This window comes from Parasteatoda tepidariorum, chromosome 8 (assembly GCF_043381705.1).
Source record: "Parasteatoda tepidariorum isolate YZ-2023 chromosome 8, CAS_Ptep_4.0, whole genome shotgun sequence".
Taxonomy (NCBI): domain Eukaryota; kingdom Metazoa; phylum Arthropoda; class Arachnida; order Araneae; family Theridiidae; genus Parasteatoda; species Parasteatoda tepidariorum.
The window spans coordinates 1085688-1099820 of record NC_092211.1 but is presented as its reverse complement, the minus strand read 5'-3'; the positions used below and the strand labels follow the sequence as shown (position 1 = coordinate 1099820).

Here is a 14133-nt window from a genome sequence, read left to right as displayed (position 1 = left end):
GGACTGATCGTTAAGGCACGGTTCCCAGCAGATCACCGAAGTCAAGCATCACTGGTTGCGGTCAGTGTGCGGGTGGGTGACCACTTGGATTAGTCTGCGTAGGGACCGAGTGTGTGCGGTAATGGTCCTCGTTAAACTGTTCTTCCGTAAAGTGCTCGACTTCGGGTTCAGGTCATCGGGCTACCGAAGCGGGGGTGCCATCCCCTCTGCAGAGGATCAAAATTGTGATGGCATGTCGTCGGATCATCCTTAGAGATGTTTCCCAGACCGTCGCCAATAGCCCATTGTGCAGCTCTAGTGCGACGTAAGTGAACTACAACAACAACAACAAAATGCATAGATAAAAAATGATGTATTGGGGGCAATTTACAAATTGTTCGAAGTGATTGCAGGGTGCGTAGGGTTTTTAAAAAGTTCTTAAAGGTGCTTATTTTCTTTTTATAAAAGCAATTAAAGGTGCTTTTTTCCATTAAATGTTCTCGAAATGTACTTAAGTTTTTCTTTTTCCAAAAATTCGATGTATATATTTTTTTTTTTACCCTGTCGATTTTCGCCACGAATTCAAAAAGCGTGTCTTTTACATTGTTCTATTTAACGTTTTCACTATTCATTCAACCACTATCCATTACGGGATAATGTCGCGCCGTAGGCTTTGAAAGCTTCGATCATTTTGCATTTTGACGTAATTCTTACGGTTCCGCATGTGCGTATATACGAGCTGGATACAGTGAGAAGGAGTTTTGCACTCGCATATGCAACTCTGATGCACTTTGCGAAATGTTCGCAATTTCAGGTTTCATTTTCCGCCCTCCGAAATTGAACCGAAAAATCACTCGAATTTCTGAACATTTTTTTTAAAAAAAAATACCAAATTTTTGAAAATTATCAGAAGAAAATAAAACATTTGCAAACGTTGTGTATTTACTGCAATATGATTTGTTTTGAAATCTGTTTCTGGTTTATTCTCTTCTTTCCTCATTAACGGAGACTAATATTTTTTTTAACCTTTTTTTCATGTAAATAATGTTATTGTGAGGATCATAAAAGTACAACCAAAAGTGAACTAACGAATGCACCATCGCTTCGCAAAAGTAGCATTGATGGCTGATTTACATTTTGTATAAAATCACATTGTAGCATATATTTACATATTTAGGGAAGCTAATTTCATTAAGTTGGTCGATGGATTTAGGTTTCTCATACAAACTCAAAGGACTTCATTTCGCGGCGTAGTGAGCTATCCCAGTTTACACCAAATTTGGTTGTTACGTATAAGAAGAAATTGCTTGGTTTATATTCATGAAATATTTTTGATCTGTACTGAGATCATATTCTCTCATTTCTGACGAATCTTTTTCAATCCGTTGAAACTTATTAGTGAAAGGTGTTTGCAGAGGAACAAACTCTTGCCCATAGGTCGAAAATCCTCAAGGATTCGCAAACGTACCGTCCAGATAATCATGATATACCTTAGCAATAGCACATTTGATTGAAACTTGCTTATCACCCACTACAGATCTTTTTCGAACTTCTTTTAATCAGACAAATAACGCCAAATTCCGTACATTTACCAGAGTTCAATCGTAGCCAACTACAATAAGTTGAGAAGCATCATTTGATTTGTTTAGCTATTGTCCCACTATCGACTGATCGTAAAGACACGGTTCCCGTTAGAACACCGAAGTCAAGCATCCCTGGCTGCGGTCAGTGTGTGGGTGGGTGACCAATTTGATCAGTTTGCGTAGGGACCAAGGGTGTGCGGTATCGGTCCTCGTTAAACTGCTCTACCGTAAAGTGCGCTGGTCGTCATGCTACCAAAGAGGAGGAGTCATCCCCTTTGCAAAGAATCAAAATTGTGATGGCATGTCTTCAGATCATCCTCAGGGATGTTTCTCAGACCATCCCCATCAGCTCATTGTGCAGCTCTAATGCGACGTAAATAAAGTACCTACCTATCTCTCTGTAAATCGTATATTCTCGTATCAAACGGTAAAGCTACTTCGAAGGCAGCACTAAGTCTATCCGGTATTCTATATCTGGCACATGTTATAGCAAATGTCCTAGGTTTTATTCTGATTTGGGGTTGGACTGAGGTTAAAGGCGATGGAGAGCCGAGAATTTTGGTATTTCTTTGACATCGAATTCGACGCTTTTAGAATGCACTTCTTTGCCTTTATTTTGTAACTAAAATGTTTTGAGTGAGCTTGGAAACTTGTGCTTTGCTTAAAGGTAAATTTGTTTTTTATAAATCCATCTTTTTAATTAACTGTTTACAGACTTGCAAATTAATAGAGCCTATTCCATTCATATTACAGATTGCTAGTCAATTAAAAACATCGCTTTTAGATGAACTTTCCTGTGATTTTACATAAAATGTAAATCAGCCATCAAAGCTAGTTTCCTGAGGCTATGGTGTGTGATTTTTAGTTCCTTACTTCTTGTTTACTTCTGTTTGTACTCTTATAAGCCTTACTAAAGCATTATTATAATAAAAAAAGCTTCAAGAACCCTCTAGTGTCCGTTAATCAAGAAAGAGTAAAATTACCAGAAAAATTTCAAAACTCATTAGTAATATTTAAGTAAATACACGACATTTGCAAGGTATTTTCTTTTCTTCTGACAATTTTTAAAAAACTTGTTTTTTTTTTTTAATTTTGTACTTTTTGTAAAATTTTATAATTTTTACAGCTGTTGCAAAGAGTGAAAATATTGTTCAAAAATTCTGAAAAGATTCACAAGTAATATTTCATGCAATACAAAGCTTTTGAGTGGTAATTTGTTTTCATATGACAATTTTCGAATATTTGAAAAATTTACAAAATTTTGCTTTTTCTTGAAAAATTTTAAAGCTTTTGCGGAAAATAAAGATGATGCATTAAAAATCGGAAAAATTCACGTGTGATATATTAGTTCATATTCAACTTTTGGGAAGTAGTGCTTTTTAATTATTAAAAAAAAATTTCGTTCCACTCTAATAAGGAGTGACACTGTAATTAGCGAATATATGATGTTTGTAAACTGATTAATGCGGAAAATGGCGGTTATTTAATATTTCACAATGCGAATGTTAATTTAAGTACATATATATCTTCTCCTTAGACAAACATATGTTTTTAAATTTTCAATAATAAAAAAGACCTATCTGCTATCGGCTTTACTCGAGCAAAAACGTTCGCAGATTTTTCTTAGGAGTTGTAAAAAGGAAAACGTTTATTGAAAAAATTCGAGATTGGTTATATTCTTGTATTTCTGAAAAATATTTTCACATTAATTCAAATTTTTTTTTCAATAATTTAAATAGAACTAATAAATCGTTTGTTAATACAAATTTAAGGTTACAATTTGCATTTTTAATAACATATTTATCTCAAAACACTAAAAATTTAATAAAATAATGCTTTATTTAAATATTTTAAATTTACTATGGTATGAGCATGATGGAAAAATTATTGATTTCAGTTTTCTATAATTTTTTCAACGTAAATATCTTGTTTTCAACACTTTCGAATTAAAAAAAAAAGTGATTATGATAGCCACTATGTAGATAATTTTGAGTGCCTTTTTTTTTTTAAATTTTTTACTCAGTTTATGGACCAGAGTAAATTTAATGTAGCGCATTATTTTTATTTTATTTTTGAATCAAAAAATTTTAAAAGCAAATAATAATTTTCTGAAAAAATAAATTTTGATTTCGGCAGATAAAAGAAATGTTCTAATTTATAACTAATACATTTTAATGTATAGCTCCTTATTGTTTTTCTAGATTTCACAGTGTTTAACACACACGCCGCCTTTATAAAGCAATTATAGACTTTTTCAAAAAAAAACAAACCTCCTATCTCATAATCTGATTTATTAGTTTTGGTTCATAAACTTGACGGAAAAGCAAAAGTTTAAACACTCAGTTTCCGTTGTTCTTAAGTGGGCCAAATCGACCATGATCGTGCCCTAACCACAAATCTGGATAGATGCAACTTCTCTTTAATTAGGATTCGATGTAAGGCGACACTTGGCGATTTTCACCTGGCGAAGAATCTTCCCGACTTGTTCCATAACTTGTTATCCACTAAAAGAGATGAAGCAAAAGTTGTTGTGGGATAGAAATACAGGTTTCGAAGAGTCATCTTTATACTGTGAGGTCAGAGGCCTGTGGAAAACGCTGCTCATGCTCTCAAACTGCTCGCAAAATTCCAGTGGGGAGTAGAGACCTCGGGTGAGTACTTTTTGTTCGATTTTGACACCCCCACCTTTATCAGGTATTGTTTTTCAATTGACCATCCATAGATTTACTTGTTTCTTGGGAAGGGTTTAAGTGTTAAAGCCAGATCTGAGAGTTATTAAATGAATACGCCCGGGTTTTCCCAAACTTGACCTCAAACCATTAGAAGGACACACATGTTTTCGTCCGGACTGATTTATCAACTTATTTTGATGATTATCACAATCGATATCAAATGGCGATGCGTCATCAGTGATGTTATACATTCATATACTATACTATACTATACTATACTATACTATAATTTTTATAAGTAAAATTAATTTTCGAAACGATTTCAGCATTTTCTCTTTGATGATTTATTCTAAAATCAAAAATTCATCATGAATACTTTTAAAAAGCTATACTAATAACGTAGTTTTATTAATCGAAGTCAATTTTTCAAATTTGTCTTTGATAGTTTTTTTTTTTTTTTCTTAAATAGAAAAATCATTATGAGCCCTTTTAAAAAGCTAGACTAATAATGTAGAACAATATAATATTATGCTATGCTATAATTTTAATAACTAAAATTAATTTTCGAAAAGATTTCAGAATTTTCTCTTTGATGATTTATTCTAAAATCGAAAATTCATCATGAATGCTTTTAAAAAGCTATACTAATAATGTAGTTTTATTAATCGAAGTCAATTTATCAAATTTGTCTTTGATAGTATTTTTTTTCTTTTTAAATCGAAAGATCATTATGAGCCCTTTTGAAAAGCTAGACTAATAATGTAAGACAATATAATATTATGCTATACTTTTAATAACTAAAATTAATTTTCGAAAAGATTTCAGAATTTTCTCTTTGATGATTTATTCTAAAATCGAAAATTCATCATGAATGCTTTTAAAAAGCTATACTAATAATGTAGTTTTATTAATCGAAGTCAATTTATCAAATTTGTCTTTGATAGTATTTTTTTTCTTTTTAAATCGAAAGATCATTATGAGCCCTTTTGAAAAGCTAGACTAATAATGTAAGACAATATAATATTATGCTATACTTTTAATAACTAAAATTAATTTTCGAAAAGATTTCAGAATTTTCTCTTTGATGATTTATTCTAAAATCGAAAANACAATGTAGGACAATATAATATTATGCTATGCTATAATTTAAATAACTGAAATTAATTTTCGAAAAGATTTCAGAATTTTCTCTTTGATGATTTATTCAATTTTCCGAACAATTTCGAAATATTTCTGTTTGATAATTTGTTAGAAAAATTGCTATAAATTCTTTTATGAGGCTAGACTAATAATGTAGTATAATATTAATGAAACTTGATTTTCCAAACGATTTTCGATTTTCATTCTTTGGTGGTTTATTTAAAGTAGAAAAGTCATTATGAATTCATTTAAAAAACTATTCTATTAATGTAATTTAATATTGTTAACTCAAATCGATTTTCTGAACAATTTCTAAATTTTCTTTTTGATTATTTATTTTAAGATATAAAAATTATTATGTATTCCATAAAGAAAACTATAAAAATAATATTACATTACTAACAAAAAATTGATTTTCCCATCAGCTTTCGATTTTTCTCTTTTATTAATTAATAAAATGACAGAATCATTATGAAATTTCTCAAAAAGTCCATCATTGAAAATTATAATAATAATTATCATTATCGAAGTGCAATAACAGGATAAACAAATTATACCACAATTGTGAAAATTAGACGTTTATTACTGTATTGTTCTGTAAAACAATGTAGTGATAACATAGTTAAATGCATCACATTACTTAATTTATTTATAACATACGCGTAGTAATAAAAATATAACTAAATTTATTTATAACATAAATCAATTTATTGATAAATTAATTGCCCTGTAATTGAGAATTTGTATTTAGTTTCCTTACTTTTGCCTAACTAACCCTTTTTTTTTTCTTTCTGAAAACCGTTTTTGAAAGGGCTGAAAAGAAAATCTAAATGTCCTATAATCCTAAAGCAATATGCAAGTTTTCATTTTATATGGAATACTTATTGTATTTATCTATACGTAATTCAACATAAGATTTTTTTTTGTCTTTTAGCTATTTTTCAATAAGTTTTAAACTCTTAATTTAATAAAGAAAAGCAAGTTTGACGGTACATAAAATTATAAATACATCTAATTTTAATAAATAGTTGAGTAAAAGCTTGTAAAAATATACAGAACAAGCACTTTAATTTCTGATAATTCCTTGAAGCAATTTTTCTTAGAAAATAGAAAAGGATCATCATCTATGTGCCAAATTTAATATTCCTAACATACAGATGGTTGCAGCTCTTTAAACTTCAATAACTACAATTATTTTATAAGAATGATAAAACATTTGGAGATAATGCTTATTCATTATAAGTAGGCAATTTTACAGGGGAACCTTTATTAATTCAAAGATTCAGTTTCCTTAGAATTAATTTGTTTAATCGATGTTGTATTTAGAACAGAAAATAAAGTTGGATGAAATATTAATAGTATCTTAAGTTCTAATAATAATTTCATTTTTCATCATTTGTTCTTATTTTTATTTCTTGCATGCTGTACATTATTTCAAAATTGTTTAATACATTATACGATGCCATTTTTTTAAAAAGTGGAATAAGTTTTCCCCCCTCATTTTCGAGGCTTTGAAGGGCTAACATTTGAATGAATTTAAGAACATTGACAATTGTTAATCAATTTGGTTGATGTTTGAACACTGTAACTTGATGAAACATAAAAATACAAAAATTCTTTTCAAAATCATAAAAATAATTAAATAAATAAGTGATTTTCGGATTGCAAATGTGCTTATCGTCTTTCAAAAATTAAGATTCTCATAATGCTACATTATTAATATTAGTGACGTGTAATTATTTTTTATTTTTCATATATTATTATTTCAATAATATTTTTTAAATATTTCCATGCACATTATAAAAGTATATTTGCATCAAAACCCTTTCCTGATGTCGTGGTCCTATTCTTGAAGGTCAGAAAATCACAGTGTGTAGTTTCTAACTTAAGTAGAATGTAGATTTCTTTGGTAGTTGCCAGCTTGCACTGAATTTTTGGCGAAAAAATATTTATGAATCTAAAATTTAACTGTGTTTACCTATAAAATTTATTTGCCATCCTTTCTTTGTATTTGGCGCTATTATTGCGTTTTTGACTTTATTATTCTAAATTAAGGTCTTAAACTGAAGTGGTGTCTTTTTATGATAAAGCAATCCTACACAAGAAAAATTTTTAGTGTATCTTAACACCAAAAATAGTGGCAACTACTTTATTCCAAAGCGGTGGTCCAACTTTGAATAGTTATACCTTGTTACTATAGTAACCGCCACGAGTCCAGACGAATGGCCAGGGGAGTTCTTACTTTAGACACACTATACATAACTCTATGTTCTAAGTGTTTCACTACACCAATAATTTTCTTTTACACTACTTGGTGTAAAGCAGATGCTACCATTTTTGCTATTAAGTAACTCTAAAATTTAAAGTCATAGTAAGATAAGCTACACATAAGAGTCAGTTATTTTTACGATGGTACGATAAAGCAAGAATCATTAATTAAGGATGTATTGCCATCCTGTCTTTGTTTTATTCTGTGCTATTATTACGCTTTTGACTTTATTATTTTAAATTAAGGTCTCGAAACAGAAGACTTTTTATTATAAAGCAATGCTACACAGGAAAAATTTTTAGTGTATCTTAACACCAAAAATAGTGGCAACTACTTTACTCCAAAGTGGTGTAGTGAAACACCATACGTAACTTTTGGATCTAAGTGCTTCACTACACCAATAATGTTCTTTTACATTACTTGGAATAAAGCAGCTGCCACTATTTCTGCTATCAATAACACTAAAATTTATAATCATACTAAGATAAAATACACATTAGAGTTGGTATAGTTATTTTTACTATGCTACGATAAAGCGAAAATCATTTATTTAGAATACATGTATACAATACTTTTAACATTAAATTGATTTTTTAATCAAGCATACTCACAGTGCAAAGAGAATACTAATACGAATTCAAGCAAGACTTAACCGAAGCGGAAAAATTAAATGTTATAAAAATATTTAAAAGATTCGTGTAAATCATCTTATAAGAACATAATTATCTTCATTATACACTGTAAAAAAATTTTAGTGTATAATTGCCACCACTTTTCTTGTTGAGGTAAACTGAACTTTGTTACAATGCATATATTTTTTGTTTACTTTTTCACTGTTAAATATTTATTTATTTATTTATTTTTTTGTTAGTTTGTTAACTGAAACCGCATCTTTTCTTGCGCATTCGAGTCAATTCAGTTCATTTAAGAAGCAAGGACATTTTTAGTAATATATTCACACACTAATTCTTTCAAACAATTGTTAGTTTGTTAATTTTATATAAGTTTTTGCTATACTTAAAAATTTGCTGCTCTGTATTTAAAAACGTATTTAGTTTACTTCAACACCAAAAATGTTGGCAACTAAATACAAAATATTTTCACAGTGTACAACTAAAATCATACATGCTTTATTATACTTAATTGTGTATTTATAGTTTACTTACTTGTTCTGTAAAAGGTTTAGTCGTGCAAGTCAAATTTTCAATTTCTCTGCTTGATTGTAAACAAAAAATATCGATCATCTGACTTTTTCCAAACGTACGCAAAAGTTGGCGAAAATAGTTTATAAATGGAGTAAATGCTTTTTATCTTGGCATAAGCTTTCTCATTTGTATGAGTTTGGGTTTAACTACATTCTTTAAAGTGTGAATGATTGTTTGATTCGATAATAACTGGAAATAACTCACAACTTTTAGAGATATTCAAACACCAAATTCGTATTGCCATTGCGCCATAGATATTACAGTATTACTTCATTACTCAGTACTTTATGATATTTAAAACGGCATCTTATTAACCATGTTACAATTATGAAAAAGATTTATTTTTGTGATGTGATGGGCTTTATAAAATAGCTTAATTCCTTATAAACTGTGCCCTACCAACATATGTAATTGAAATAACATTATTTATTTGGGATTAATATTTGCACTATTACTCAATAATTATGGGGCAAAGATAATTTAATAAGATTATATTGTTACAAAAATTAAATTTGAATTTAAAAAAAAAGTCAAACAAAATTGTAAATAAAGTTACAATGGTAATCGAGAGCAGTGGTGGCTCAGGGGATTGAACTCTTGTCTTCCAATGAGCTGATCTGGGTTCGAATCTCAGCGATGGCAGGTCGATACGAATTATTAACCCGACTCACCCCGACCACTGTGCTGACAAAAAATATCCTCAGTAGTGAATGGATCATGGGTTAGAGTCCTCTTGTAGTCGGGCAAACCATAAGGGGTTTTCGTGGTTTTCCACTTCATGTAACTCAAATGCGGGTTAGTTTCATCAAAAATTTCTCCAAAAATTTGATCCAGGAGTTCCCTTGTCTTCTGCATTGGATTCAAACTTACAAAGTTACTGAGTTAAACATTGGTAGTCGTAAACTCAAAATCGGGTTCTGTTGTTTAACGACTGTTATAATATAAAATAAAATGGTTACCGAACAAAATAATTGTGTAAATTTTATTCCCGGAAATTGTGGAACTAAATGTGTGACTATATTCAATCAAAGGTTTTAGGATCTTTCAATTGAATAACTTTTGATTGTCAAGAAACAAAAAATGATTGCGTAGTAATCGGTGGGGGATTGATGAGCGGAATGAGCAAAAAGCTGAGCCCCCATAAAGTAATATATTGTGTTAAATATTAAATTATGATACTTAAGTCAGTTCTTAGTGGCAAATATCAGAATAATGTTTACATTAAACTTCTTGATCTAAATTTAATTTGTTTTCAACTCTAGGAAGCTCCGCCCTTGTTCGTTTTGCCACCGGCCTCCATACTTGATTTCCATTCATAATTTTTTTTCTCTTAAAATTCAAAATTTTCCACATAAACAACGGACTTTTTGTCAACAAAATATACTACTTGTTGTAGTTTTACGAAAGAACATTTCGTCACCATGTTTATTGTAAAGAAGTGAACAATTTTTCGTTAATTTCGTTAAAGTCGCTCGTAATCGGATTTGAAAAATAATCGTCTGAACCTAAAATATACGAAACACATTTTGCGTGATACACTAAGAAGTAATTTTACATTAACGAGATTCATAACAGTTTAATTTAGAAACGATTTTTATATAACTTCTTTTAAGTTCTTTTATTGTCAAAAATTTCAATATAATTGTTAAGATTTATAACTAGTAATCTCTCTCCCATGTGAGACCTGGACAATGACCCGTGGAAATGAAAATATGATAGCTAGATTTGAGAGAAAAATACTGCGAAGCATTTTTGGTGGAATAAGTAAAAACGGTACCTGGTTTAGAAGATCAAACACAGAACTTTACAAGGCATATAAAGAACCTGATGTCATTAAATTTATCCAAATTCAAAGGATTAAATGGGCAGGCCACATTAATTATAAGAATGGAGGATAGCAGGACAACCAAAAAAGTTTTCAGTGCCAGGTCAACAGGTACAAGAAAAAGAGGACGGCCAAACCTAATATTTTTAGACTGCCTTGAAAAGGACCTACAAGTTTTAATGATAATAAACTGGAGAACATTGGCTAAGGGGAGAATGTCTTGGCATAGGCTTGTTGAGAAGGCCAATGCCCATCCTGGGCTGTCGTGCCAATGAGAAGAAGAATCTCTCTCTCAGTTACATCTGCAATCAACTTAAGCATGAGCTTAAGAAATGAAAATCTCGAGATAAATTGTTCTGCAACAATGGATAAATAGTCAAGATTTAAAAATAAAACACTGAGAAAAAATTTATGGAAAAGCACTTAAAATTCCAATATCTTTCACAAAAAAATTGAAATTTTGGAAGAAAATAAAAACTTTGCGTTAATTTCTCAAATAAGAGTGGTTTTTTCAGCCTGTCAAATTTCATCTCCGTAGCTGCATTTCAGCGGGATGCTGATCGGTGCACGTAGTATTTTACAGTTATTAATTTTGAAATTAATTATGGAATGTTAATTTTTATTTTATTACTTCTTCTACATCTTCTAACACACCTTCGTAATTTCAAGTTTCTAAAGTTTATAGTTTTTTCGTAGTGAAACAAAATGTATCGTAAAATTGAACATCCAAAACAGCGCTGACACTTACGATATTTTAATATTGACAGGAAAACAAATGTTATTTAAATTCTTTTCACTTGATAAATCCGGTATATTTTTACATAAAAGAGAATTTTTTATTTTATTTTATAACCGTCGTTGAACAGTCGACTACTAATGTTCAACACCGTAGCCTTGTAATTTTGAACCCAATCCAGAAGACAAGGGAACTCCCATAAAAGGGAATTATCGATATTTACTTAACTATTGTGCTTATTTTTTTTCAGTAACTTAATATGTCATGAGTTATAAATTCTAGTACCATCGAAACGCCCAATAGTTTTAGGACTATATATAATCATATTGGTTGTATAATACTAGACCAGTGTTCTGTAAAGCTCTAGGAGTTTATGGAAGAATTACAGGAGCTCCGAAAATTATTATATATATATTTTTTAAATCAGTAATAATTATATTTGTAACCAATCAATAATCGATTATTTAATATTTTGGTTGATTATATGAACTTATTTATGTATAATGTTACTGAAAAAAGCAGCAAAATTTAATTTTTTTTTCAATCGCAATAGATTGAATAAATTATCAAAATATATGAATTTATAAAAATTCAGTAAGTATCTCCCATCGAGTTTTTTGAATAATTTAATCATAAAGAATTACGTTTCTTTGATATCTGATATTCTCAATATATGCAGTTTCAGAAATAAAATTCTCACTTTTGACAATTCAGTAATCCTTGAGCTATATTTCGTTAATTTCGAGAATCATTTTGTCACGAAATCACGTGATTTATGACGAAACGCAAACTCTCAAATAAATGATGGATATATTTGCTCGGAGCATATACCAGGAAATGGTTTTGTCAAAAGCTAAGAAAAAGATTCGTGGAATTTGAGTGTCCATTTTTTACAGTGTGTCCAATAGTTCTTTTTTGACCACCATAATTCAGCAATTTTATTCACTTTCAGCATATACAGCAATAACAAATTCATAATATTAATTATTTCATTCTTCGCATTAATTATTTTCAAAATAATTAGTAGTTCATTATTTTTGTTTAGTATATTTACTGCTGATAATGAACTGTTTTTTTTTTCATTATTATTATTATTATCAAGTTGGTATTTCACCAAAAGATATACGATCTCATAGTGTTTCGTAACCAAAAGCTGTACTAGACTAATATTCTTCAGTATGTGACAGCCAATATTTCTCAGTTGGGAACTAATAGTCTGACTAATATTCTTCAGTTGGGAACAGCTGTACTAAACTAATATTCTTCAGCATGTGACAGCTAATATTCTTCAGTTGGGAACTAATAGTCTGACTAATATTCTTCATTCTGACTAATAATATTCTGACTAATATTCTTTATTCTGACTAATATTCAATATACTGACTAATATTCTTCTGTTGGACAACTGTACTAATATTTTTCAGTACGTTATGAGCGAGCACAGATCTGAAAGCGATCCGAAAAAATCTGATCATGATGAAGAATTTTTAAATTTTTTTTTTCCTTTTCATAATTTATTCAATAAATTGTTATTGAAAAAAAAACTAATTCTAGAAATCCTTGTCATCTTTACTCGGAACCCTAGGGAAAAACGGATGCTCTAATATACATTTTAATATTTTCAGCTTTTATAAAGTTTTTTTATTTTATTTATTTAGACTGCACTAGAGAACAAATTTTTTGTTGCATTTATACAAATACTGGATCTTGCCCAATTCGGGTTAATTTCAAATCTGAAATAAGTGTCGTTCCTAAAGCTGCAGAATTTTTAAAGGATTTTGTGACAAACTTCTTCGCATGAATTTCGTGACAAACTTCTAGGGGAGTTAGGACGTATTCATCAAGATTAAAATTGCATAGGAACCTAATCCCGGAAATGTCATCATGCACGGCTAGGGGCTCTTCCTTACTATGACCTGTTCAGAAGCAAGTGATAAAACAGCTCATTATAGGGCTCATACTAGTTGTTTTAATTAGCTTACTTTGGGTGAGTGGGGGGAAAAAAGAAATTTTTGAATTTCAGAACACTTTAGTGCTTATTAAGTGTAAAAATGGCATGATAAATATTAAATCGATTAACATCTTCCGTTCGCACGTCATACCCAAAAAGAATGAAAATTCTGGAACCATTATTCACGTATCTTGACTCAAGGCAGTTATTTTCCGATATTGGCCCTACATAGAATTATCCAATTCCCCTAATATTTTATATGCATTATTCAGTCAATATAGGTCGCACATAGATCGATATTAGCCCAATAGAACCAATATTAAAACATCTAAATGTCTAAATATTGGTCCTTCTGTGCATGTTCCTATAGGACACATATTTAACCAATTTTGAGCCCAACTGGACCAACGTAAAATTGTTGCTAGGATATGTTAGGCCCTTAAACTCACTGTTTGAAGATAACGCCCAAACTACCGTCGAATTTTTAGTTGATTTCTACATTGCATTTGTAGTTGATTACAAAGAATTTCAAAACTGTAGGATTCTTTGACTTACTGCGTTGCTTAGGTTTCTTTTTTACACATGTACAGTCCGCAAAAAAAAAAACGAATCACCCTGAATAACTTTCGTTCTAATGATCGGATTTTCACGAACTAAGTGTCAATCTTAATGGTTCCTGGGGGTGACCTCAAATATGTTAATTAATTAGTGCTAACTATTAATTAAGTTACGAAATCAGACACAAAAACGTACTTTCTCTGAATAAACATATA

The 14133-nt window shown here is 30.1% G+C and overlaps 1 protein-coding gene across 2 annotated transcripts in view; it reads left to right on the top strand.

The window, feature by feature from the left end:
* The first annotated feature begins 2034 nt into the window (after nucleotides 1–2034).
* The window catches only part of LOC107440538 (F-box/LRR-repeat protein 7), a 108556-nt gene continuing 96457 nt past the window's right edge, over nucleotides 2035–14133 (top strand). Inside the window, exons 1-2 of one of the 2 annotated variants that reach the window (XM_071184131.1) lie at nucleotides 2038–2229; nucleotides 3764–4213. The gene's annotated coding sequence lies outside the window, so the exon portion shown is untranslated. Of the gene's footprint in view, nucleotides 2230–3763; nucleotides 4214–14133 lie in introns of both variants that reach the window. The other variant, XM_016053495.3, reaches the window with a different exon arrangement.